At 38.9% G+C, this 23,966-nt stretch overlaps 1 protein-coding gene across 3 annotated transcripts in view; it reads left to right on the top strand.

Moving 5' to 3' along the window:
- SULF1 (sulfatase 1) overlaps window positions 1-23,966 on the top strand; it is a 183,066-nt gene that overhangs the window by 19,925 nt on the left and 139,175 nt on the right. The gene's annotated exons all lie outside the window — the stretch shown is intronic.

The following is a 23,966-nucleotide window of genomic DNA, read 5'->3' on the forward strand; positions in this document are numbered from 1 at the left end:
CAATAGTACATGGAGGAATGGCTTTAAGCTGAAGAGGGAAGGTTTAGGTTGGATATTAGCAAGAAAGCCTTCCTGTGAGGGTGTTAAAACACTGGAAGAGGTTCCCCAGGGAAGCTGTGGTTACCCTATCCTTTCTCCTTTAGACTGTACTCAATTGATTCTCCATCCTCTCTGGTTGCTGAGGAGTGCCCCAAATACATAAGCAGCACCTTGCACTTGACCTTGTTAAACTTCATGAGGTTCTCACAGGACCATCTCTCAAGCCTGCCGTGGTCCCTCAAGGAAAAGAATTTTATTGTGCACTGCTGTACCACTCTGTAAAAATTGCACTCTGCTGTCTTTTTTTTCAGCAAGTGTTCTTTTTCTCGACTTCACCAGTGAAAATTCAAACTGTCTTGCTTTCCAATTTACGATGTTTTCAAATGGTTTTTAGCGTCTAGAGAGCCCTCAAACAGCAACTGTATATTGGTCTTTCCTCAGCTGATGCCTATCACTGCCCCTTCCTCATGATGCTACCCCTGTGCTTTCCAGGCCAGCCTTTTAATTTAATACCTAGAGGAGGCAGTTACCAGAAGAGTTCCTCTAGGGGAACCTAATCTGCAGTAGCTCAGATGCTTTGCTAAGAAAGCTTTTCTCAGGTATCCTTTCAAGGTACTTAAAAAGAAGAAAGATTTGTCTGGAAATTGCATTTTCCCTATTTTTCTTTTAGCTAGCATCAAATTCTTCTTTGGAGAAAACCATCATTATGAACTCTCAGATACATAAATTATTACTATTATTATTATTATTCCCCAAAAAAAACATTTAGCACTGAGTAAGTTATGTCTCATTAAATATGTATCTTGAAAACACCTGCAATGCACAACCAGAACTTGTTCTGAATATTTTGCAAAAGGAGTTTTATTTCTTTCCATGGGCAATTGAAATGGAAATCTTTCTTTGATTGGTCAGGCGTTTACAAAATTTGTTAATGATTTTCTTAAGGGACACATTGGTGGTATTGATTTATAGATGAGGAAAGGAAAAAGTTCATTACTGTGTTTAAATACAAGTGCCAAAAAGATGACTGTTAAAAGTACCAGGGACTGGCTAAACACAGACTCTTCATGACAGCATTTCTTATATAGTACTTCTCCCAGAAAGTCAAATTAAATGCTATATGCTCAATGTCCCATGTGTTTTCATTCACCATGACAACTAGCTAAATGTGACCTTGATTTTTAAATCCATGTGTTACTATCTGTAGTAAAAGAGAACTAAAAGTGAAAAATTCCTTAGCATTTTTTCTCCCAAAGGAAAGATAGGGTTACTTGATTACTTGATTTTTCTTCTTTACTTTCAGACAATGTGATAGAAAAATTTTGAATATAAGACAGAAAGAAAAGTGGTGCATTTGTGTTTAAGGCAGGAAAACTCAAATTCAATGTTAAGGCATATTTTATTAGGGTAGTTATTAAGATTGGTCAAACACTTTCCATTGATTCTGTTTTCCCGTAGAAAATAGGTTTTTAACAAATTCTTTTGTGACTGCAATATTTGTTTTTAATAAAACTTTCTCCACTCCTTCTTTCTTAAGATTCTCAAGTATTGAGCTAGAATCAATTTTCCAAATGAGGTTCATTGCAATTGCTGCCAAAGATTTTTTTAGTCCCATGTGAACCAGGTTTGCACCTAGATGCCGCCTGCTATGGGAAGTCATAGGCACCCCCAACATTCAAATTTTCCTTGCAGAGAGGAAAAAGGATAGAAAATACCTTTAAGATTTGGACTGCAGGTAACCCCAAAAAAAGGTTTTTTCCTCACTAGCATTTAATTGGAGGAAACCAATGGAGGGGAATTTTAAGCATGTTAAGCAAGGTTGGTAACCTGCCTTTTTTTTCCAGAGGGCCTACCAGTTAAGTCTTTCTTCCAAAACTGGAAACATGAAATCAATTTTCTCCTCCTCCAGAGGATTTAAACATTTATATCCCATATTCTCAAACATTAAAGATGGGATGTTCTTCAGCTAAGAGTTCTCTAGCTTGCTACAGCAATGATGTTCTCATATAGGGTATCCTGAGATAAACACTCCTCAGTTGCCCATATGAAAGGATCCCGTCCTGTAGAATAGAAAACAATGCACGTTTCTGACACAAAGTGAAGTGACTCATGCCAGCCTTGTTTCAAAAGAGGGCTCTGCTATTCTGTTGCCCAAATCCAGCCAATATTTAAGCATTTTAAAAATGTAGTTTGAAAACTCTCAGTTGAAACTTTTTAAGCTTTTGGTAACTCTGTTTCCAAAGAATATTTTTTGCACTTCAGTTGGATATGTAATTGAAATAGACTGTTTGGGACTGTTTAGGCTATCAAATCCATTTAACCATGTCCATAAGGATTTCCTGTCAGATCCCAGCAACATGGAAAAAGAAGGTGTCGTATTTGAATGAAATGTAAAAAAGGCTTGTACAGCTGAGCAGCAATTAGAATACTAGAAAGAGATAGCAATATCAATTAAAGAGGGAAAGAAATTGGTTGGAAAATAATACTGCATGAGGAATTGGGGTGGGCAGGAGATTTGGACCCAAGGTAACTGGGCCTGCATGGGATGCAGGATAGATAAGATAAGGGAGTAGACAGAGATCTCTGTGTACCTTATCACACTATTCCCTGGAGGATAAGAAAAAAATCACAGTACTTTTGAGTCCCGCTTGTCTGCAGGCAAGACACAGCTCTTGCACATCACATCAGAGCTGCCCATGGTGGATATGCTCTGGCTGGTGCAGACCCCATAGCAGCAAGCAATTTTCCACACCACAAATATATTGGTACTTACTGTGAGGGCACTAAGCTTGGGGATATCCAGCACAGGTTTTGATAGGAAAACAGAAGGGAATTAAATTCCCAAAGTATTTTCTATTTTAAATACCAACTTGGAAGATTATAATGTAAAGCTAAGCCACGAATGATGCCAGAAGGCAATTTGCCTGCAATATTTCTTTTTCTCAGGTACCACCAACTGGCACTTTGGGTACACAAGCCCATCCTCCTCCAGTTCAGTGGGCTCATAGGGGCATCCAGGGGAAGTCACACTGAGTGACACTAGCCTGCCACCCCACTGAGGTGTTCAGAATTTCTCTTTGGAGGCAACTTACCTCTCTTCCTTCACTATGCAGGAGCTTGTAAGATAGGTGCTAAGTGTAAAGGCATCCAGATGGTCTTGATTCTACTGTTATCCCACAGGACATCCATCATCTGCACTATACAGAGAACCTACACTTTTTCTGAGATATAATCAAAAGTATTTAACAAAAACACTGCTGTTTGTGGGACTTCTCAGTTTGCTAAGGGCGAGAAGGAAATGGCAAGAAGGGGAAATGAACCTTGTTAAATTTTGTGCTCCTCTAGGATTTGTGACCATTTAATGAAGAAAAGAAGTTTCAGATGGTCACTTATCTTTGGCATGCCTTTCTGGAGAAATGTGGGCAGATTTATAGAGAAAAAAAATACTCCTCCTTGGAGATGCAGTAAACAAAGCAACTCATTCTTCAAACAGATAAAGCTCTTCTTAATGTGGAGGACTTTCAAAAATATCAGGTCCTGCTTCTTTAAATTATATGGCCAAAATCCTTTTGGCCTTTTGACCTAAAGTTCCCCCCTAATGAAAGGATGATAGCACTTTCCTGTTGCAATGTGTCCCTGTCCTCAGAAACATGCTGTAAAAATAAATTCATTGTGTTCACAAAAGCTTTAGATACAATATTGTGAGCCATGAAAATGTTCATGGGGAATTTAATAACTCCGTCTTTAGAGCAGGATATGAATTGTGTATAGTAAATAAGGCCTCTGGGCACAAACATTGTGTAGCTGCTCATTGTTTGAACTCTGCCAATCCTAAGAATTGAATGAAAAGAGAGGAATGGAAAAAGAGCTGATTTTACCTTTTCTATTTCCCTTTACTTAGAAAATTTTACTTTTGATACTTCTTGACTTCTGAAAGTTTTCCTTGCCAGCTCTTGCAAACTTTTAAGATATATTTAACATTCAATTAAAAGATTTTTCTTCAAATCAGGAGGAGGTTTGCTTTGCATGTAGCTCCCAGATTGCTCCTGGCTACATCCATATTTTGATTCAGCTGAAAAGGGTCCATAAATATATTTGTTCTTCAGAGCAGGCCTTTTCACTGCTCCCTCATCTTGATGTTAAGGAACCTCAGCTGACTGCAGTAAGAAAACTTGTGCTAATAAGAAAACCTTATTATATTTTTTGGCACTGAAAGTAGGCACACTTCCTCATAGAACTGACTGCAGAAATCAACATAAATCAAAATTTTGAAGAACCTTGGTTTATTCAAAATAATTTTTTATTTTCGTTATTAAATTTATTATATTCCATCTGAAGTTTAACTGACAGGTTTTCGCTTGGAGTGTCCTCTTATCTCTGAGTTATTGTTGCTATTGTCCTGAAAACAGTACTGTTCATGGTGCAAACTCTCACAAGGAATAGACAAATTACTGTTCCTAAAGGAAATCAAAAAATGAAAGAAATACACAGAATGAATCTTTTAAAGACAGAACTATAACAAGGTTAAATTTTATTTCATGTCATTTCCTTCTATGTTCTATTTAGACAGAAATCTATGCAGTCTCTGTATATCTGTCAAACAGAAAATACTGATAAATGAGCTTGGGTATAGTATACTTTCACGGGTCTTGTTTGTTTTCCATCTTTTTTTTTTTTTTAACATAAGAGTCAAAGATATACTTTTGTTTGGTCCCTGAAAATGTCGGGAGAAGCAGTCTGCAGGAATAACTAACTGATATGATGAGGTGAATTATCTGCCTACCAGAAGACAGCCAGCGTGACTGGGACTGAGCCCTGCCCGCGCTGGTGCAGAACAACAGAAAAGCCAGTCAGGTTTTACATGTTCAATTTTGAAAAGATAGCCTCCTGTACAAGTTCTTATCTGGGGTATTCAAGTCAATGATTGCAGTCTGGTTTTCTTGAAACAGTCGCATCATGTCATGCATCATCACACATGCACCTCTCTACTGAAAACGGAGGAATTTCTGTTAAACCTAAACCCCTGCTTATTATATACCAAACCTACTAAAGCCAAAGAATATCTTCCTCCCAAAATCCCTTTTTCCCAGTTAGCCATTTCAGACATCTACAGAAATAACCATCTGTAGTACAGATGCTAGAAGTTAAAGATCAAGTGGTAGACTTAATGCTGAATTTCACTTTTATGTTTAGACTTGTATGACCAGGTCTCATTCTCTAGTGGATTTATATGATTCTATTTTCCTTTTAAAAATATATGAGAGAAATGCTTACAGGCCCTTAAATGCAGTAGTATGAATACAACACTATAATTAATGCCCTGGTCTACTCTCTCTTTTTCTTTTTTTATTTTCAGCGTACAAGTCCTGTGGAGTTTGCAGATTGATTCAATTGCAAAGTTAGATTCCCACTGTGATAGCCGTTTTCAAACCACTGGGCTATTCTGCCTGTCCTGCCAGCTAGGGAACAATGGGTGCTAATTAAAACCCTGCTTAAAAGGTTCCCCCTTTACTTCAGCATTGAGGCTTTCAGGGGGCAGACGGGGGAAGGATGCCTTGTTCTGTTTATGCATATGCAAGCACTTAGTGAGCTGGGTGGCTGACTGTGGGTCGAGAAAACACTACAAAAGCCTGGTGCTTATAGGAAAGGGCTGGATTTCAACCCGATAAGGTTAGTTAACAGACTAGACTGAAGAGGGCCCAGCTGTATTTTCTTTCCAAAATTTGAGGCACATTTCAAAATAGAGATCGAGGCTTTTATCATTTGCTTTTACTGAGATACTCAGGTCTCTGTCTTCTTGTATTGGAGTGAACACTTTTCCTAAAGTATAAGGATAAGAAGTAATAGTTTATTTTATTTTTACTAATGAAATTAATATTTTAAACAACTGGCTTGTAAGCAAACTGCTTGTGCCAAAATGTATATATGGAGTAAAATTTCTTTCTTACATCAAGGGTTTGTTTCTTTTGCCAATTTTTTAATAAAACTTTAAGAGCTCTCATTAGACACTTTTGTTGCTCAGTGGTATAACTGAGTTCTAAGAAGTATATCAACCTCTACCATTTTCAAGGTGGAAAAATGAGAAATGGCCTATACCTTAGAGCTTCATTTTTAAATTAATATATAAAACTGCTCAGTACCAAAATATGGCAGATAAAGACTCAGTTTCATTATGTCAAGCAATTCAATATGCTTTGGTTTTCAGCGAGAGCTGAAAAAGAAAACACAACACTGCAAATAAACTCATCAATAAGCCACACAGGTTTTTGTTTGATGTCATTTGTAACTGACAACTTGATCAATCTTGCATTGAATAGTCCCTTAGAAATACAAGAGTAATAGGAGCAGAATCTGTCTCATTTCTTTTGTTGAATAGCAGTTCACTTGGTGGCATTCACAAACCTGTCCTAGCCTTCTTCAGCTGTTTTTCTTGTATAAAACTATCTCATCCATTGAGGTAGTAGAAAATATTTAAGGGGACAAATTGCATGTCATTGATAGTGAATGGTTGAAATGAAAAATTCACAGATAACCTCATAGTTTGACAGGTATTATTCTAAATCTTCCTGCTTGTTTCAATCTCTATGAAGAATGAGTGCTTGTGCAGAAATCAGGAGTGCCTTTCAAATTAGTCACCCACCAAAAAGACTATTAATTTTTTTTTTGCTGTCTGCAAACACTGAATAAATTGTTAGCTGTATAGCTATTTTAATTAAAGGCCTGATAAGATATTTCTCATTTTTATCTTTACAGCCATATGCTGTAATAATTAATATTGCTTAATAGAGCTACTTGCATGCTGAAGACTGCTTAAAAGACTAAAGATGTCTAGGATCAGGGCATATGGCCTTTGTTGTGAGCCCCATGCACTGAGGAATAAAGACAGTGAAGCCCAACCTCCTACTCTCACTTTGTCACTCCGTGGCTGTTCACACTGTGATTCCTGCTGTGGGGAGAAGACAACTGCTTTTTCTTCTAATTTTTCCATTTTTTTCTCTTTTTTCTTCTCTCGCTCTTCTTCTTTTTTTTTTTTTTTTTTTTTTTAAATTGTTGTTGTTTCCCATAGGAGTGGAGAGGGGAATGAGACTGCTTGGGAGAAACCTGTCTCTGCCCTTGCATTTGCTTTCCCATTTACTCTGCTGGGCATGCAGAACAGTGAAGGTTCTGAGCAAAGGGGACAGGACCTGAGTCAGTGTGCCAGCCCAGCCACCCTTCTCATGAGCACAGCAAAATTCATATCAATGGAAAAGCAAGGTGCTTATGACAAAACTGTAGTCCCAAGCCCAGATGCACACATTTGTTCATAGATAGGCAGGAGCTTTGCTAAGGTGATGCCTTACACAGATACTCAGTTCTGAAAGAGCTGCCATGCAGCCTCCAAGGTCTGATCCTGTAGCCCACGTACCACTGCCTCACCAGGATGAGGAGATGGGAACCACCTGAAGAGCCTCTCTCTATAACAAACACCTACAGCCAGTGCTAAGCACCAGGTCTGTCTATTTGAAGACCTCTTGAACAGGCACTTCAGAGGGTGAAGATAATTTTAGGAACACCTCAGCAAGGATGTTACTTCTTTATTCACAGGAGCTTTTTTAGGGATTACTCAACAGTATGAACTGAAATAATCAAATAATAAAAGCTGTTGCCCAGACCTGCACTAACAAAGAGCGTTTTCCCTGGTCACAGGCAAGAATCCAAAAAAGATTAACAAAACCCTGTTAGTGGCTAATCCCTGGAAAGGTAGTCTAACAACAGATTTCTCTGTTTTCTGCCAGCATCACCCAGCTTTGATAGTTAAACCTCAAGGAGTGAAGTTCAGCTAGACAGCTGGCCAGCGTCACACAAGCTTGCTGAATGGAAATGTGAAATCCAGGACTAGGTGCCTTTTGATCTCAACTTCTCAATTACTCATCTTCATATCTGCTCCTGCCTGTGCCACCTCAGGAATGGTTGATGCCAGCTCAGGGCAACATTTCTCATCAGATAAATAGATAAGAATGGTCTAATTTGCCTCAGCCCATCTATGTCCATTTTCCTAAAGGATCATACCATCTGTTCCTCAGTTGGATGCTGAGGATAGCCAGGAGCAGATAAGATTTTCTCAGAACACACTGGTGATTGCTCCTGGGAAACAAAGTCATGGATTCCTGGGAGACTGACAAACTACGCCCCACTGTGGTAATGGAAAACTGGACACTGCATCTCTTCTGTCCTGTGGCCTTCACAAGGATACTGTGTGAGATGGTAGCAAGAGAAAGATTTCCACCATTTTCATTCTTGGGCTGTGGGTCCCAGTTGCCAGGAGCATAACTTTGTGTGTTCAAAAGCTGATCTAACTCTAACACTCCTTCACTCTCTCTGCCAGGTATGAACAGGCTCAGTGTAAACCTGAGCAGTCAACTTCTGGAACCAACCTACAGTTGGAATAAGGTGGGGAGGGGGAAAATATTTCTGATTTTAGGGACACATTTAGTGTGCACATTAAGGCACTTAGTTTTTTGGGTGCAGATAATAATCTGATGACCCAGGAACTCACTTTTCAAGACACTTGTAATAGCTAAATTTTTTAATGAAGGAAAAGAAACTATTATCCTTGAGTAAATCTAGTCTGATCTAAAGGGGATGCTTGAACTCAGGATATTGTATTAAAATGTTGTGCATAGGCTTTAATATATCGAATTCTCACCTTTTTATAGCATTCTGTAACAAATGTTATTGTGTCTCTGATAAGTACATTTGTTTGAATCAGTAGATTTAAGGCTGGTGACCAAATTCTTTTATTTTCAACAGCTAATTAACACAGCTTCTGGGCTTCAATCTTGAATTAAATACACCGGTTCCATGATTAACATGATTCTTTGTCAATCCATTTCTTCTTATCCCCCATCCTATCCATTGTGACTGAACTTTAATGCCACCTGTGAGACTGGCAGGTGGGTCACATCCACTCTTGCACAGAACTTGTGCTGTGCAGAGATGAGTTAGGAAGGATCCTGCAGGATCTTTCATCCCAATTTCTTCTGACTCTGTGTATCAGTGTGACTTCTAAGAAAGTCCAAGAAGATATGGAGCCTGCAAGAAGGTATAGGCAGCTCTGCAAGAATTCCTACACCAGTTCTGACAATGCACATGCGTTAATGTGTGCTCAGGCATAAGCCTTACCCTGGACTAATGCGCTAAAAACTTGTGATTACTGTAGTACATATTCTAACCTAGTTATCTCTAATTCAGGGAGGTGTTTAGATAACACGTCATTTAACCCAGAGCTTTTTCTCTGGTGGAAAAAAGAGCTCCTCTTACCAGGAGCTAGATTCACTGGATATTATTTGAAATTGGCTTATATATGTCCTGAACATAATCAAAAGCAATCTTACAAGCCTTATTCTGTAGTCCACAAGAAAGATGAACTACCCCTAGAGTTTCCATACTCTTTCTTCTCAGAGGATCTAAAAGAATTCTTAAGGGTCTATATATCAATGGAAAGTACTTATCATCATTTCACTTTTGGTTGTCAATTTTTGCCTGTTGCCAGGGGTATTTGTAAATATCAGTGGCCAATGTCTTGGTGGCTGATGGTGATGTGCTATGTTTGTTTATGTTTCTGATGGCCATTGGAAGCCTATGTCTGAGTGATTTTGAGAACCCAAGAGCAATTTTAATTTATTCTACAAATTGGTGCAGTAATTCAGAAGAAAAGAGCTTTTGCACTGGGATAAAACCTGTCATTGTTTTGTGGGTTTAAATGCTTTTCTCAAAGTATATGTGGATAAAACTTCCAACAAGGAGTGCCAGTATGTGGCTAGATATTGATCAAACAGGTGAATAATTGCAATAAATTTAGGCTTACCACATCAATTATAAGCATTATCCTTTCCGTATGCTATGGACAAAATATATTCAGATACTGTGATAGCTTAATGAAATGTGATTTAAATACAGTAAATTAGATCCTACTGGGTTAGTAACAAAATGCAGGTGATGTGCACAAAAAAAAAAGTGCAGTGAAATTGTGCAGCTTGCTGACGGTGGAGATTTCACATACCCCTACCTTATTCTGAATTGTATTGTTTCCTGCTCTGGGAAGCCGCAGAAATTGTATCATAGAGTATTTTGATAGTTCAAATGCATTTATACATAATGATGAGACAAGTGCCATGCCTGTAATGTCTGCAGAGGTTTGCATACTGGAAGATTGCTCAAAAATGATGTAAGATTTTACTAAAATATAGAAATCTGCTGTCTCAAACCAGTAGCAAGTGCTCAGTCTGAAACAAAGCTAACCCGAAAATAACAAAAAAGCTGCTTTCTGTTCCCTGCTAGTGCCAAGGGCCTTAACACTGTGCACATAGTATATAAATAAACCACTGTGATCAACACCTGAGAGCTTATAAATGTCTGAAATGTATGGTGACAATTTGCAGAACTTCTGCATTGCTCCCTCATGCCCACTTATGAACTATTTGGATAATCTGGAACCTGTTAGGCAGTACCATACACCATTGTTTGCTGGTCTGCTCTAGGCCTGCGCAGTGCAATAGTAAACACTGCTAGGAATGCTTCAGTTTGTACTGGGGAGGGCAGAGACGTGCAGCTCTCCCTCGCTGTTTGCAATGCAAGTGTGCGTGGCAAATTGAGTTGCAATTGGACCACCTTAGCCACCTGGTAAAACCATGTCTGCTCTCAGCTACCAGTCTTATATCTTAGTGTTCCACTGTTTTCACCCAGGTTTGCATTATTCTTTATCCTGTGTGTGTCAGAGTGTGTGCCTCTGTGCTTTTATCACCGTGCTTTTATCAGCTGTGGAAAACTAGGTCTGAAAACCTGTATGTGTTGGGCTCAGTTCACCTCTACTATAACACTGTGGGTTCAAGAATACTTGGTGGCCAAATTCTCGTGTAGGTCTTTGTGGCAAGCAGATGGAAATTCCACAGAGGTCTCTGGATCTTGTTCAGAACTGGCCTGAATGATTCTTACTCATCATGTGTGACTGATCATTAAAAGGCTTTTAAGTGTTTCCAAGCTGTTCCCCAATTTATCATACGGTTTGGATGCAGAGAAAAAATATGTATTCAAGTTCCAATTGAAGAAAATGAACAACAAATAGAACAGAGAAAGTCCTATTCATGTTCTACACTCCTGTCTTCTTGCTTCTTTCCTGCTCTTTTACACTTCTGTGCTGTTTCACATCCATCTGCCCTTCACATTCCTGCACCACCCCCCCACGCCTCCCCCTACCCCCCCATCACTAATTCCTATGCTGTCTAAAATGCCTTTGAGTCCTATTTCAGTTCTGGTGTTCAATAGATGTGAGTCCCATTGATTTATGCCAGGACTGAATTTTGTCCCCATAGCATACCAAATTGCTTCTGCACACACAGGGAATGCCAAATCAGTGTACAGACATACTACTTGGTAACTACTTTATTACTCATTTACACTTGGCATGGAATTCATGCCCTCATTTATGACATTGCTGAGTCTGGTTTGTTATATGAATTTGATCCTATACAAAGCTGACTGGCTTAAAGCACTGGCAGTGGATACACCACCCACCCCTTGTAAATTATCAGCTCAAATTCGAATCAAGTCATTAAATCAAACCATCCAAAAGCTCTTTCAGTGCAATGCTGTTGTAAAAATGAAGTTGGTCTCCTCCTGGTTCCCAGTACATGTGTGTCAACACCACAGTTGACTCTAGCACCCTTGCTGGATACGAAAGCTGCCGAGCCCAGGATTTAAGCAGGCAGGGAGACTGAACTCTTTGTCCTGGCCTCAGGTCATGGCAGGTTGATGAACAAGCAAGTCCTACTACTGCCTCAGCTATAGTTGCCTTCTATTTTCTGGGACTGACAGCCTGGCACCTTCTACAAACATCTTGTTTTCATTAAAAATATTCTACTCTAGTCTGATTGCATAATATATGTATATTCTCTCTTTTTAAGAGAAGTGTTAGAGCTAACAGGCCTTTGGTTTGAGTAGGAATTGCAGGATTGTGACCCCTCTGGGATCTTTGTCCTAGATTTCAGCCTTGGCAGGTGGAGCATTCTGTAACCAGTTGACATTTAGTGGCTAGTTTGTGAGTCAAATATCTTGTTTTATTTTTTCCTTTTTGGTTTGGATGAGTTTGTATGGGTTTCTAAAGTATTTGGGAAAGGCATGAGCTTTGTGGTGCCACTGCACCTTCATTGAGCCAAAGAAGTTGCTTTCCTCATTGAGAAATCTCACTTCAAAAGAAGTTGCGATGTTTTCTAAATTACTGTTTCAGCTGGCTTTTATTTCCAAATGTCTGCATCACTCAGAAAATCTGAGTTTGTCCTGGTTTGTGGTATTTCTGATTTATTTTCCTTTTTAGAGGGAATCTTTTTTTTTTTTTTACGTATGTCCACTTTCTTCACACAAAACATGTGTGCACACACACACACACAAAAAAAAAAAAAAAAAAAAATTTGGAATGACCTCTGTTCTTATTGCAGTTTGAGGAAAGAAAATAAGAATGTAGAAAAATTCTGGATCTTGGCCATTACAATGAAAAACATCTGTTGAAGCCTTTGCAAGCATAAATTTATCTTACCATGGGCATGATTATTGATTAAAATCCACATTCTTTTTTCTAATAAATTTAATTCTTATAATTTTTCTATTAAATTTTTTCTTAATAAATTATTTCAGCTTTATTTTGCTCCTCAATAAAGAAGGGTAGAAACTTGTTGCATGTTAGTGCTTCTGTAAAGCAGAGGTGGCCAAAGTTTATTCTAGGCACAACCTGATGGTGGTCCAGAGTGCTGGATGATCCCACAGTGCTGGCTCCTTTCCTCTCTTTCTCACTGTTAAATTACATAAAATAGTTTCCTACTGTTGTGTTTCCATGTAAGCAACCAAACAAAGTCCTGTGGAGGTATGTGTAAGTCCCAAATCTGAGTGGTTTCTCTGACTGTGAATGTGAAGGGCAGCATGAGGCAAATCCATAAAATTCCTGTTTCAAGAAATCTATCAAATCTAAGGGCTGCAGTGTCTCCAGACTCACAGGGACAGCTAATTATGTCCAAGGTTGTCTGGTTATGAATGAGTATTACACAGTCTTGCTGGGATACGGATCTGTTTTGGCATCTGTGTCAGAGTTAGGACATGCCCGTGCCTGAGTCATAGCAGCACACTCGGAGAATCGGAAGAGGCCAGACCTGGATGGGTTCCAGTTCCCCTCCTGGACTAGGCAGGGAGTCCTTGGGAGACTCAGAGGTCTGCTTGCCACAGAGGTGTCTGTGCTCTCTCCCAAAGGAATTTTGGTGAAGAAACATGAAAACACTCTTTCTCACTAGAGATTCCATCACACAACTTTCTTCAATGTGGAATTTTTATTTAATTACACTGATGAAACTCCTCCCCGTGATTTATTTTCTGGAACCTCTGCAGGATTAAGAAGGAAAGTGAACTGTGGTGAATGAATGCTCTGTACATTTCTGTTCAAACTAAAAATGTATCTTCTACAGAAAATGTCCACTTCATGCCCTTGTGTGGTTTTATTTAATCTTCCAAACCCATATCTAATCTAAAGGCATAAATCACTTTCCAAGACTCAGTAAATTCAGTGGGTGTGTTAGGCTGCCTCAGAAAGTTAGCTAATGAATTGGGTCATGGACTTAGCAATGTTTGAGAGAAATTGTAAATGATGCTTGTTTTTATTGGAGTGAAGTAACATTTAAGCATAGGTAATACACATGATAAACTTGCAACACTAGCAAACTGAAAAACACATGGGACCCATGCATGTGCCAATTCAAATATAACTTTATTAAATGCACCTGATTTTAAGCTACCTTTTAGTATTCCATTTAGCAGTTTAATGAGAACCAGTTATAACATACTTGGGGTTTTTTTTCTGTGTTCAGAATTCAGCAAGCTACACAGCTAACATGCATATCCATTCAGTCAGGCAGAATCAGAAAAATACAATGAAGGCCTTTACTGTATGTAAATGTGGGACATCAGTGTGACCTTTTAAACCAACACATCCCTTACACACTCTGCAGAGAACATCTGAAGCAGAAGCTATCAGTGTTTCCTTGAGACATTTGAGCAAAAAGACTGTATCATGAATTAAAGAGCTCAAGCTGTTGACTACAAGGAGTCTGGCATTAGCAGAGAATGGTACCGAGCAGTGTCCATTCTTGCACAAACATCTGCAGCCATTGAAATGGCCACTTGCTCCTGAAGGCAGGGGAGCAGTCTATTATGGACATGTTACAGAGTTCTCTTTCAGCTGCTGTTTGCCTGAAGTGCCAGGTGCAAAAGATGTGCTATAAAAGAGAGGAGAGTAATGGTCACATCGATTACAAATTGATAATTGCTCACTCACTATTTCCCTGGTGTTCAGCTGACTGGCTGTTTCAGCAATTATTTTCCTGTTCTTTATTTCTATTAATGGTGTGCCCAATATTGGGGATTGTTTCTTTCTTTTGTAGCTCTAACCCACTATTGAAATCCTGGAAGTGTAATGTATAGCATTAGCTTTAGTGTGTCTGATTAATGTAATCACAAGCTTAGTTCTGGAAGGAATCCACCCTGTAGTTTACATTAGCTGTTAGCTGACCTAAAATTCTCCTCTCTCCCCCATCCATGTGCAAAGTACTGCTTACATGTTTTTCCTTTTCTTTTTGTTTATTCTTACAATTTTGCTAAGTCTGGTGAAAGAGCTGACTGCCTGCCATTTTCCACATTCTCAGTAACCTTATAGTTCTGAGTTCTGTTTTCAGATGCACAGGGATGATGAGGGTCACAGAGTAACATACGTCTTTGTTAACTTAGCTGCTGCATCTGTGGCTGCTGATTTATATGGGTTAGAATACAACTGTTCAGAAAGATAGCCACAAAAGCCTGCAAGCATCTCTTTTTTTCTCTTTTCCCCCCTCTTTTTTCTTCTTTAATTTTTTTTTTTAAATGACAATACTTTATCTTTTTTTCCATCTGAGATATTATGGGGAGTGACATCCTTTGTATAAAGTAATCAAACCATTGATTTTTAAAGATATGAAAATTAAAGCCTTTCAGTTTCCTCACTTAGTATTTATTTTCTCAAGTAAGAAATCTTGGCTTACATAAGGATTTCAAGATCAAATGCAAGTTGTCTATATTTTATTCAGACTCCAGAAATGTCAATTCTGGATTGGGTTTTGTTTTGTGGTGTTTAAGTTACAGATAAGTAAATTCCATGGTAGCATATACAAGACAGTAAAAGAGGCTGAAAGAAACAAAACCTGCATTTCCCTTTCTCTGTGAAGAAAAAAGTGAACTATTTGAAGAGGCCAATTATGGAAGTTGAGATCAATATAGCATTAAAAATCACTTAGGATGAAATGCCAGACGATGACAGATTATCATATGAATTAGGTCTTTGCTTGCAGGAACAATCATGACGGCACCTGTTAGAAGCTTACTGTTGTTATTTCACTACAGCAGGTCTCCTCCTATCAATGAACAAAAACTTCAATAATATTGATTTTTTTTAAAATTCTGGCAGATTCTCTACCTGGTAAAGGCATCAGGGAGCTGTGTAACAGATAAAGTGCCCAGTAAAATCTGGGAGTTTGCAGGTGGGTAGCCGTAGATGAAAGTGATCAAATTCTTTTTAATAGAATTCTCTAGAATATGAGGCTTCTTAGAGTGATCCACAAAGCTGGTGATATTCATGAGCCCAGACTGGTTTTCTTGATAGCTGCAAGAAGGCTTTGAGTGGCAACAGCCAGGTACTACCATGCAAAGTTTTGAGATAAGGATTAGATCAATCCAGTGAATTATCATACTATACAAATCTCTGACAGTAACTGAAAAAAAAAAAATTATTTCCTCACAAACAGACTAAGAAGAAATAAAAGGCAAGGGTTCTGGGGTTATTGATTGTGCTGCTGGAAGTGGGAATGTAGAAACTCAGGAATATACAGAATGTATGCTCTGGCCTCCATTGCTGCCAATGTATGTTAATTCTTTTATTTCTAACCTCAAAACATCTAGGCTAGCAAATGTGGGCATAATTAATTGTCTAATTCTGTGTTTCAGTGTCATTTAGTCACAAGCAAAATTTGCTGCATGAAATAATTTGCTATTTTTGATGAGCATTATTAAATCTACTCTGGCTGTGTTCAGATAAAGGATGAGACCACCACAAGCAAAGTAAAAGTGGATCCCTTTTCCACTATAAGCCATCTCAAGTACCTGCTAGCTTTGCAGGCAGGCATCTCCCTGCCTTGCTGGGACACTGCTTGCTGTGGCTGAGACGCTGGTACTCACTCCTTCCATTTTAAATTGTTGCTTTCTGATGGCAGCTCCTCACAAGTCTGGGAGAAATCAGTTGTCCTTCCACATTCTTTCCATATGGTGCTGTACAGAAATCGCCGTGCACAATCGTGCACTTCCCTGTGAGGAGGAGAGTGTTTACAGGAAATAAGTGTAAATCAAAATAAGTATAAATTTCTGGTGGTTTTTGCACCCAAGCACAGAGCTGGTGCACAGTCCATACCTTGGAGCTGCCAGCGGAGCCTGCACTGCGGAGCTGGGCTGCACGGCAATGCCACGGCCAGGCCGGCGCTTTGTGCAAGTGCCCTAATTGGGAATGCCGGGTCTCATCCATCCAGCAAAACGTGCTGAAAGCACAGTAGCCTGTCTGGGCTCAGCACTGTCCTACCCCATTACTGGCTCAGAACTGAACTGTAACCACAGCCAGACAGTTTAGGGGACTGCTTGTGGTGAGTACTGTATGTGGCAATACGTGGGAAGAGTTTTAAACCCCTTGTCATAGTTTCAGTTAATGCATAGGATGTTGTTCTGTGTTCTCTCTCTTTCCTGAACTTTTAACCTCATCCCACCTCAACCCATGCTCAAAATGACAGCTACTGAAAAGGGGGGTGGGGGAAAGCTTTCCATTCCTTTCTCTGTTTAAATATGCAAATATACAAATATGCTTAAGCTGGTCATAGGCTTTGGTACTGCTTTCACTCCCCCTCAGTGACTCCATCTTCCCAGTCAAAGTGGTAGTCCCCATGAGTAAAAGGGAGATTACTTCAAGGTAAGGTACTTTATTTCAGGACAGATGCCAAAAGAAAGCAAGAAAGCACTTAGACACTTTTAATGGACAATGGATTTACTGATGCTCTCAACTTTGAGCTCACATATGGGATATTATGAGCTAAGTCGTCCAAATATATGTAATTCACATTTCAAAAAAAGCAAACACCTTAGGGAGTATAACACCTTCGTGTTGCTGGAGAAGACTATTCACTTTCCAGTTCACTTCTTGCTGGTGTGTGGATATTAAAATTGAAAACTTAGAAATAATTCTTAACTTTGGAAGTGAGATCAACATCAATGCATATCTGTCAGTGCTACCCACTTAGCCTGTGGTCCCTCTGCATAACTTGACAGAAGGTCAGAGCCATTCTGACAGCTCCACAATGGAAGAAAGATGTGGTGACAGGCAATGCTGAAGAGCTGAAGATGTCAACAGGATCTCCAAATATCCAAAGGCCTTGAAAACCAAAACTCTGAGCTGCAGAAAGGCAGTAAGTTTGTCTAATGTAGGAAAGGCAATCTAGCATGAAATGGGTCCTTTAGACAGAATCAGAGGATACCTGGAGATACTGGGGTGACTAAACATTTATGAATCCTATTTATGGACTGCCAGATACATGAAAAGGACTGAAGTCACTTTGCAGCCAACTATCAAAATTTAACCCATGATATTTTTATAGGGAGTTGTTAAGTTGAAGTAATTTTACACTTCTCTAATAAACCCCATTGCAAAAGATTTCTAAACTAATTTTCCTCCCTCTGGGGCTTTGTTCCAAGTATCTGTAAGTATCTATGGCCATATGTGGTGCATTTCAGCTGGAATAAAATTATTTCATTTAGCTCACTAGTTGTTTTTTTTTTTTTTTCCCAAAAGTAGCTCATAGTTTTCCAAGAAAATAACAAAAAGGACAATCATTCTTATTTTATAATTTGCAATAGCATGGGCTACTCTGATTTAGGCTTGGAATGTATTAATAGATGCTAATCTGGTGTAATAGGTGTGATCTGGTGTCTGCATTTTTAATGTCTGTATTTGTGTAGTTAAATATACAATCAGGATTTTAGGTAACAATGGACTTAGATTTTCTGTCCTAACACAGATGTGTTTAATCACTTAACTATGCACTGACTTTCCAAATGATATTCAGCAATGATGGGGATCATTCAGAATTTTCAGAGTTAAAAATGGGAGGTGCTGGCAGGTTCATCACGTGCCTTGTCATGACTTCACATGTCTTGCATGTTTATGGCTCTGTTAAGTGGTACTGGCAGCTGAAAGAAAAGCAGCTAGAGAGGCTTGGCATGTTGAGGAAACTTAGAAGCAAAGGGTGAGATAATTGCTCTTAGGTGTGCACTTAAAAAACTGGTGTTTTATCTAGATACTATTAGTACTCCATGGAGCCTCTATGAAATACTAATAACTCTGCAGGGAACACTGAAAAAAGGATGCTGCTGCTTCCTGAGCACTCAGACAGTATCTTCAGTTTGCAGCTCCTTGTTGAAACTGAGACCTTGTCATGGTTAAAGAATTGGAGCAGAAAGTGTGTAAAATCCAGTGGGGACATGATTCCATCCTCATTGCCGCTTCTCATGGTGACAGACCTGAAGGAAGTGGAGTCAGGCACAACATTACTTAACACTACCAAGGGGGAAGGCCCTGCTTCCCTTTCACAAATCTCCTTCCTTGCCTCCTCTCTGCCACATTCTCCCACCCCTTCAATTTGGCAGCATTTTGGCTGATGCAGCTCAGTTTCCCAGGCTGACAAGAAAGACAGCAAAAACACGGGCATTTCTTTCCCATTTTTGGTGACCTAAATCTCTCAGATAATGGACTCTGACACAAGGCAAGTGTGGGAGGAAGGTGAGAGATGAAGATGGAAAGAGGAAGAGGTCAGACTGCAAAGGAAGAGAGCAAAAGAGAACATTTGGGAAGTGATGCCAGCCTGGCACTTGAAACAAGAACAGGAATGTGTTCAGGAGGCAGGGAAGGTCCACCACATTTGCCCAGCTTCAGTGGCCTGAAAAAAGAGCCTCTTAGGAAATCTGCCACTGTGTTTGGAATATATACTTAAATTAAAACTTTGCTTTTTCCTCAAAAAAAGATGAGTAATTTGGATCTGGGACAAAAAAAAAGGAAATTTTGGCTTATCCTACAAACAGGATATGGGTGTTTATTTGAGTCAGGGATATTTCTGTTTTAAAGAACGGTATGATGTGTTGCTTCTTGCTATGCTATGGACTAAGGAAGCTATTCCTAAACTCTTTTTGACGAGACCATATTCTTCTTTTCACCTCTGACTTAAAGATGGTCTCTGAAAGAGGCTTCAAGGGAAAACTTATGAATTGCATACAGAAAAATGTCAGTGTCCAGCTGACCCTCCACAAGTGTGATGCAGATGTTTCAAATCACATGTATGTTCCACTAATGCATATTGGATAAGTGCAAAGCCACGGGTCGAGGGATTGACATCCTTATTGCCTAGTCAACAAATCTTAAAAATACATGCTTGTATTTCAGTTGCTACTAAAAATGCTTTACTTCTGTTCTTATACCATCAGTGATACACAAATTAATTGTGTTGTAGTTCTTGCTGGGCCCTAATTTTTAGCTATTGACAAGCCTTACATGTAGAGTTAAAATACTGTGATATCCTGTGAGTTAAATTTGACAGCTTCAGGTAAATTAGCCTAAAGATCCTTCTCCACAGATCTAGTAGGTGTAAAATCTGACTCTTGCTGGGTTTGCTTTCCCTACAGAGATATTCAAAGAGCAATAGACTTGTGCTGAACAAGTTTCAGGTCCTGACATTCAGTTACTGACCATGTTGCAATCACAGGTGTGTACCTATATGAGAGCTGGAGTTGGTTTTCTCTACTGATAATGGTGATGTATTTCTTGCAGCAATCAAGTAGACCAGGTTCTGGTGTCTCACTGCTACAGTAAGCACCATTCCCCCCTCTTAGCAGCAATTTTAAACTTATTTGGCATTCTGCAGCAGCTGCCAGCTGTAGTGCAGGTGTAGCCTTTAATGGGCCTGTTTAGAGTCCTGCTCTCACTGTCCTAGTAACTTTTCCTGGAGGTAGTTTGCACTGCAGTAGTATCCAAAGCAAGAGAACACCCCCAGCATTTATCTGGATGCCTTTCAGATGCACTGTGTTGGGAAACCTGCGTGACACTTGAGTGTTTCTGTAACATCTCAGCCCTAAAACTGGGTGAAGGGTTGGTGCAGACACAGCCTTAAGAAGTCATCTCTCGCTCGCTGCAACAGATATTAAATGCAATTTAGAGCTGTAGGAAAGCATTAGGAGTGCCTTCTACCTTTTCCCATTCTCCTGATTTTGCCTTTCTGGTTTAGCCAAAGAAAACAACTTGGAGGCAGAAGGAAAGAGGAGTCTGAGCAGCTGTTACTGAGACCATGGTATTTTGCTGATTCAGCAAAGAAAAGAACAAGATACATTTATTTAACTTTTATTGTGGTTGAATACCATTTACAGGATTGTAACATTAGGTTGCATGACCAATATATGAAAAAGAAACCACAGCTGAGATGAAGCTTTGAGGTCAGACACAAGAGAAACTTCTACAACAGCGGGATGAGAGTATTGCCATGGGAGGTGGTCCTAGCTAAAACTTCTCAGTTGTTCAACAGCCTCACCCCAGTCAGCTGCTCCCTGTCAGCAGGGGCTGGCACTGCTCTTTGCCCACTCCTCACTCCAGTCATGAACCTATAAAGCAGAAACAGTCTTACGGGTTTCAGAGTAATTAATTTTGTGCATTAAGGTAAACATAATTGCTTCATTAAGTCTTGGTACACCTTAAAAAATCTATGCATTCTAGTGGGGACTTTCCAAGGCACAAAAATTCAGCAAGAGGAAAGGGTTAAACTCCAGATTTTTCACAAACATCTATGGCTCCAGGCCTCATTTGGAAGTGAGTTGGGCTGCAATGCTCTGTTCAAGCACATGTCCATCAGCCAAACTACCAGAAGCACGGAAGTCAGCATTTGCAAAAAATATGCCTGATTTTTCTGGGACATGGGATTTACATGCTCCTCTGTAAGTTTTCAATTATTTGGAACGTCCAACTACTTTTTTCTGTGAGAAATGTTTTCTGACAAGAACATTGCTGACTCATCCATCAGCACCTAGCAGTACTTTGTGTGGCTCCTGTTATAATATATGGAATAGATAATGATACTCCTGTATGCAGTGATCTTTTACTGAGCAGCATGACCCTGGGAAGAGTCACATAATTCCTCTGATCCAAGAACCTAATTCACTTTGACATTAAATCAGAAATCCCAAATGAATGTACTGACCAACCTATATGAATGCTCTGCCAAGGATGGATGGCCACTTGTTCCAATAATACTTCATTAACTGTATGGTAGCAAAACCAACTATAGCTAGATTACTTAAAATGTAAAGGGTCCAGTATTTCCCAGACACTTTTTTTTTCCCCTTGTGCATGGGTCCTCACTAATTAAGGAAGTCCAGCTTTATAGGTGAAGCAATACCAAAAAAGCACCAATAAAATTTTTAAAGCTCTCTAAAACATTTTAATACCTTATTTCATGTGGCATATACAGAGTTATGATGGTTCATAAGGTATAAAGTTTTTTATTAGCGGTCCATTGGGGAGACTGCATAACTCAATCACTCTTTTGCAACTCATTTAATGCACATCACCACAGCATTTGATTAGCATACTTAGCACAAATTGAAGTCAGTAAAATATTTGACTCAGCAGCCCATTACATATTTACACAAAGAGAGAGTTAACTGGAAACTAATTTAGGGAATTAGTGGTTGGTTACAAAACACAGTATAAACAGACCAACTTTTTCTCCAGATAAGGCTACCTTCTACCCAAAAACCTGTAGGTCTTGCAGTGTTTTTCCCAAAAAATATGTGGTATAAAAATTGTAAAATCAAGTGTCTTGTGCTTTAACATCTTTTTATGAAACAATTGGTAAAACTGATATGGGAGGTATAGGATTCATTTTCTCCCTCTCCCTTCTTCTCCTTTTCCCTTTCCCAATGTTTAGAGAGATTCACTTCAAACAGGATAAGCAGGATTGTAAGGTTCTTCTTCCAAAAGCCTACTTCTTTCCATGTTTGACAACATCTGACACACCCAAGTGTAAGAGCTCAGTCAGCCAGTCCCCAAAGTGCACAGGGATGGTGACACCACACATAGTGCAGTCACTTTTTAGGTGACCATCACTCTTGATTTCCCTACAGCAGTAGCTAGCAGAGCATCACAGATGGCACCTGTCCAAAAGAGAATAGAGACTGGTCATCCTCTGTTATTTTGTATGTCACCAGCATCAGGAGATGAATTGTGTTTTCAACTGAGAATTTAATTTGAATTACAAAAATGTTGGTTAAAACCCTCCTGTTTATCATAGAACAAACACAGATGGCTATAGTATATCATTTTCTTGTCTTATGATATGGCATACTGACCCTCTATAAAGAACTTGAAGCTTGTTGTGTGAAGCAGTAGAGAAGAGGAAAAAAAGCACTCAGCAGGAGCAGATTAAAGACCCACATATACAAGTGTTTGAGAGACAGGAATTTTAATTTAGATTTTCAGACATTTCAGAGTAAATGTTTGATTCTTCTGTTAAGGTGACAAGAGTTATTTCAGTCTGTTCCTACTAATATTAGCCTGTACTTGTTGCATTTATAGAGTATACTTTTCACGGCGACACGTGGCCAAGAAATGAAAATTTCCTTGGTTGACATTAGAACAAACAAATGATCTCCTGGAATTGTTTTCATGGCTTTCTGAGAAAAGCCTGTTGGTTACATCATTTACCTGAAATCTTCTACACCAGCTTCAAAAGTGCCATGCAGTGCAACTTGAAGCAGAGATATGAGCAATAGACCAGAGAAATGTTATGACCATTGGGTCTAAAAAACAGTTTTGCTTTGGCTTCGATGTTTAATTATTTATACAAAACAATATTCCAAATAAGAGACTAAACTTGGCAACAAGGAATAAAAATGTTTTAATCCTCTACATCCTTTTGAAAATCTATCTACAACTGGCTGAGGTGCATGTGTATATATATATATATATATATATATACACACATACATATATATGTATATATATACATATATATATATATGTATGTATGTATGTATATATACTGCGGAACCACAAAAAATTCCACTGCACGTTGTTCCATCCACATACAGCTCTGACATGTCAGCTGGGTCGATTGTGTACCTTCCCACAACTGCAAGGGAGGTGCAGATCTCCCCTGACATTACTTGATATTTACTAGACTTTAAAAATGATTGTGCATTAATTTAACACATTGTCTGTCACAATCCTGAAGAAGGAGGAATAAACAATCTAACTAATACAGAAAGCTGCAGATATTGAATAAGGCAGGAAAAAACATGCAAAACAGACAAAATTAATGAATGGGATTGATAAGAGTCAAAGGACACTGGGATAGCTTATAAATAGAAAAGTGGTTTTTAAAGTGCAATAGCTGTGAACTACACTTCACTTAGCTGTGAACATCCCACTGCTAAGAAATAAATAGCTATTGTAGTAGATTCCTCTTCTCTATCCCTCAGTAGCTACTTTAGAAACACAATCTTGTTTATTTATAAACAATTATAAAATTACTGAATTTCGTTATAAAATTACTGATTTTGTTTAAGAGGCAGGGAATCCAGTCTCTTAATAAACGCTATAGACTTTTTCTGAGGAACATAAAGGTCTTGCCAGTTTTTCAATATTTCTTTTTTTTTAAATATGTGTATAAAGCCAAATAGGTGGTGCTAAAACTGTTAAAACCCCATAAAATCTCAGACAAAGTACTTCAACCAGAATGATGATAATC

This window comes from Taeniopygia guttata, chromosome 2, assembly GCF_048771995.1.
Source record: "Taeniopygia guttata chromosome 2, bTaeGut7.mat, whole genome shotgun sequence".
Classification (NCBI taxonomy): domain Eukaryota; kingdom Metazoa; phylum Chordata; class Aves; order Passeriformes; family Estrildidae; genus Taeniopygia; species Taeniopygia guttata.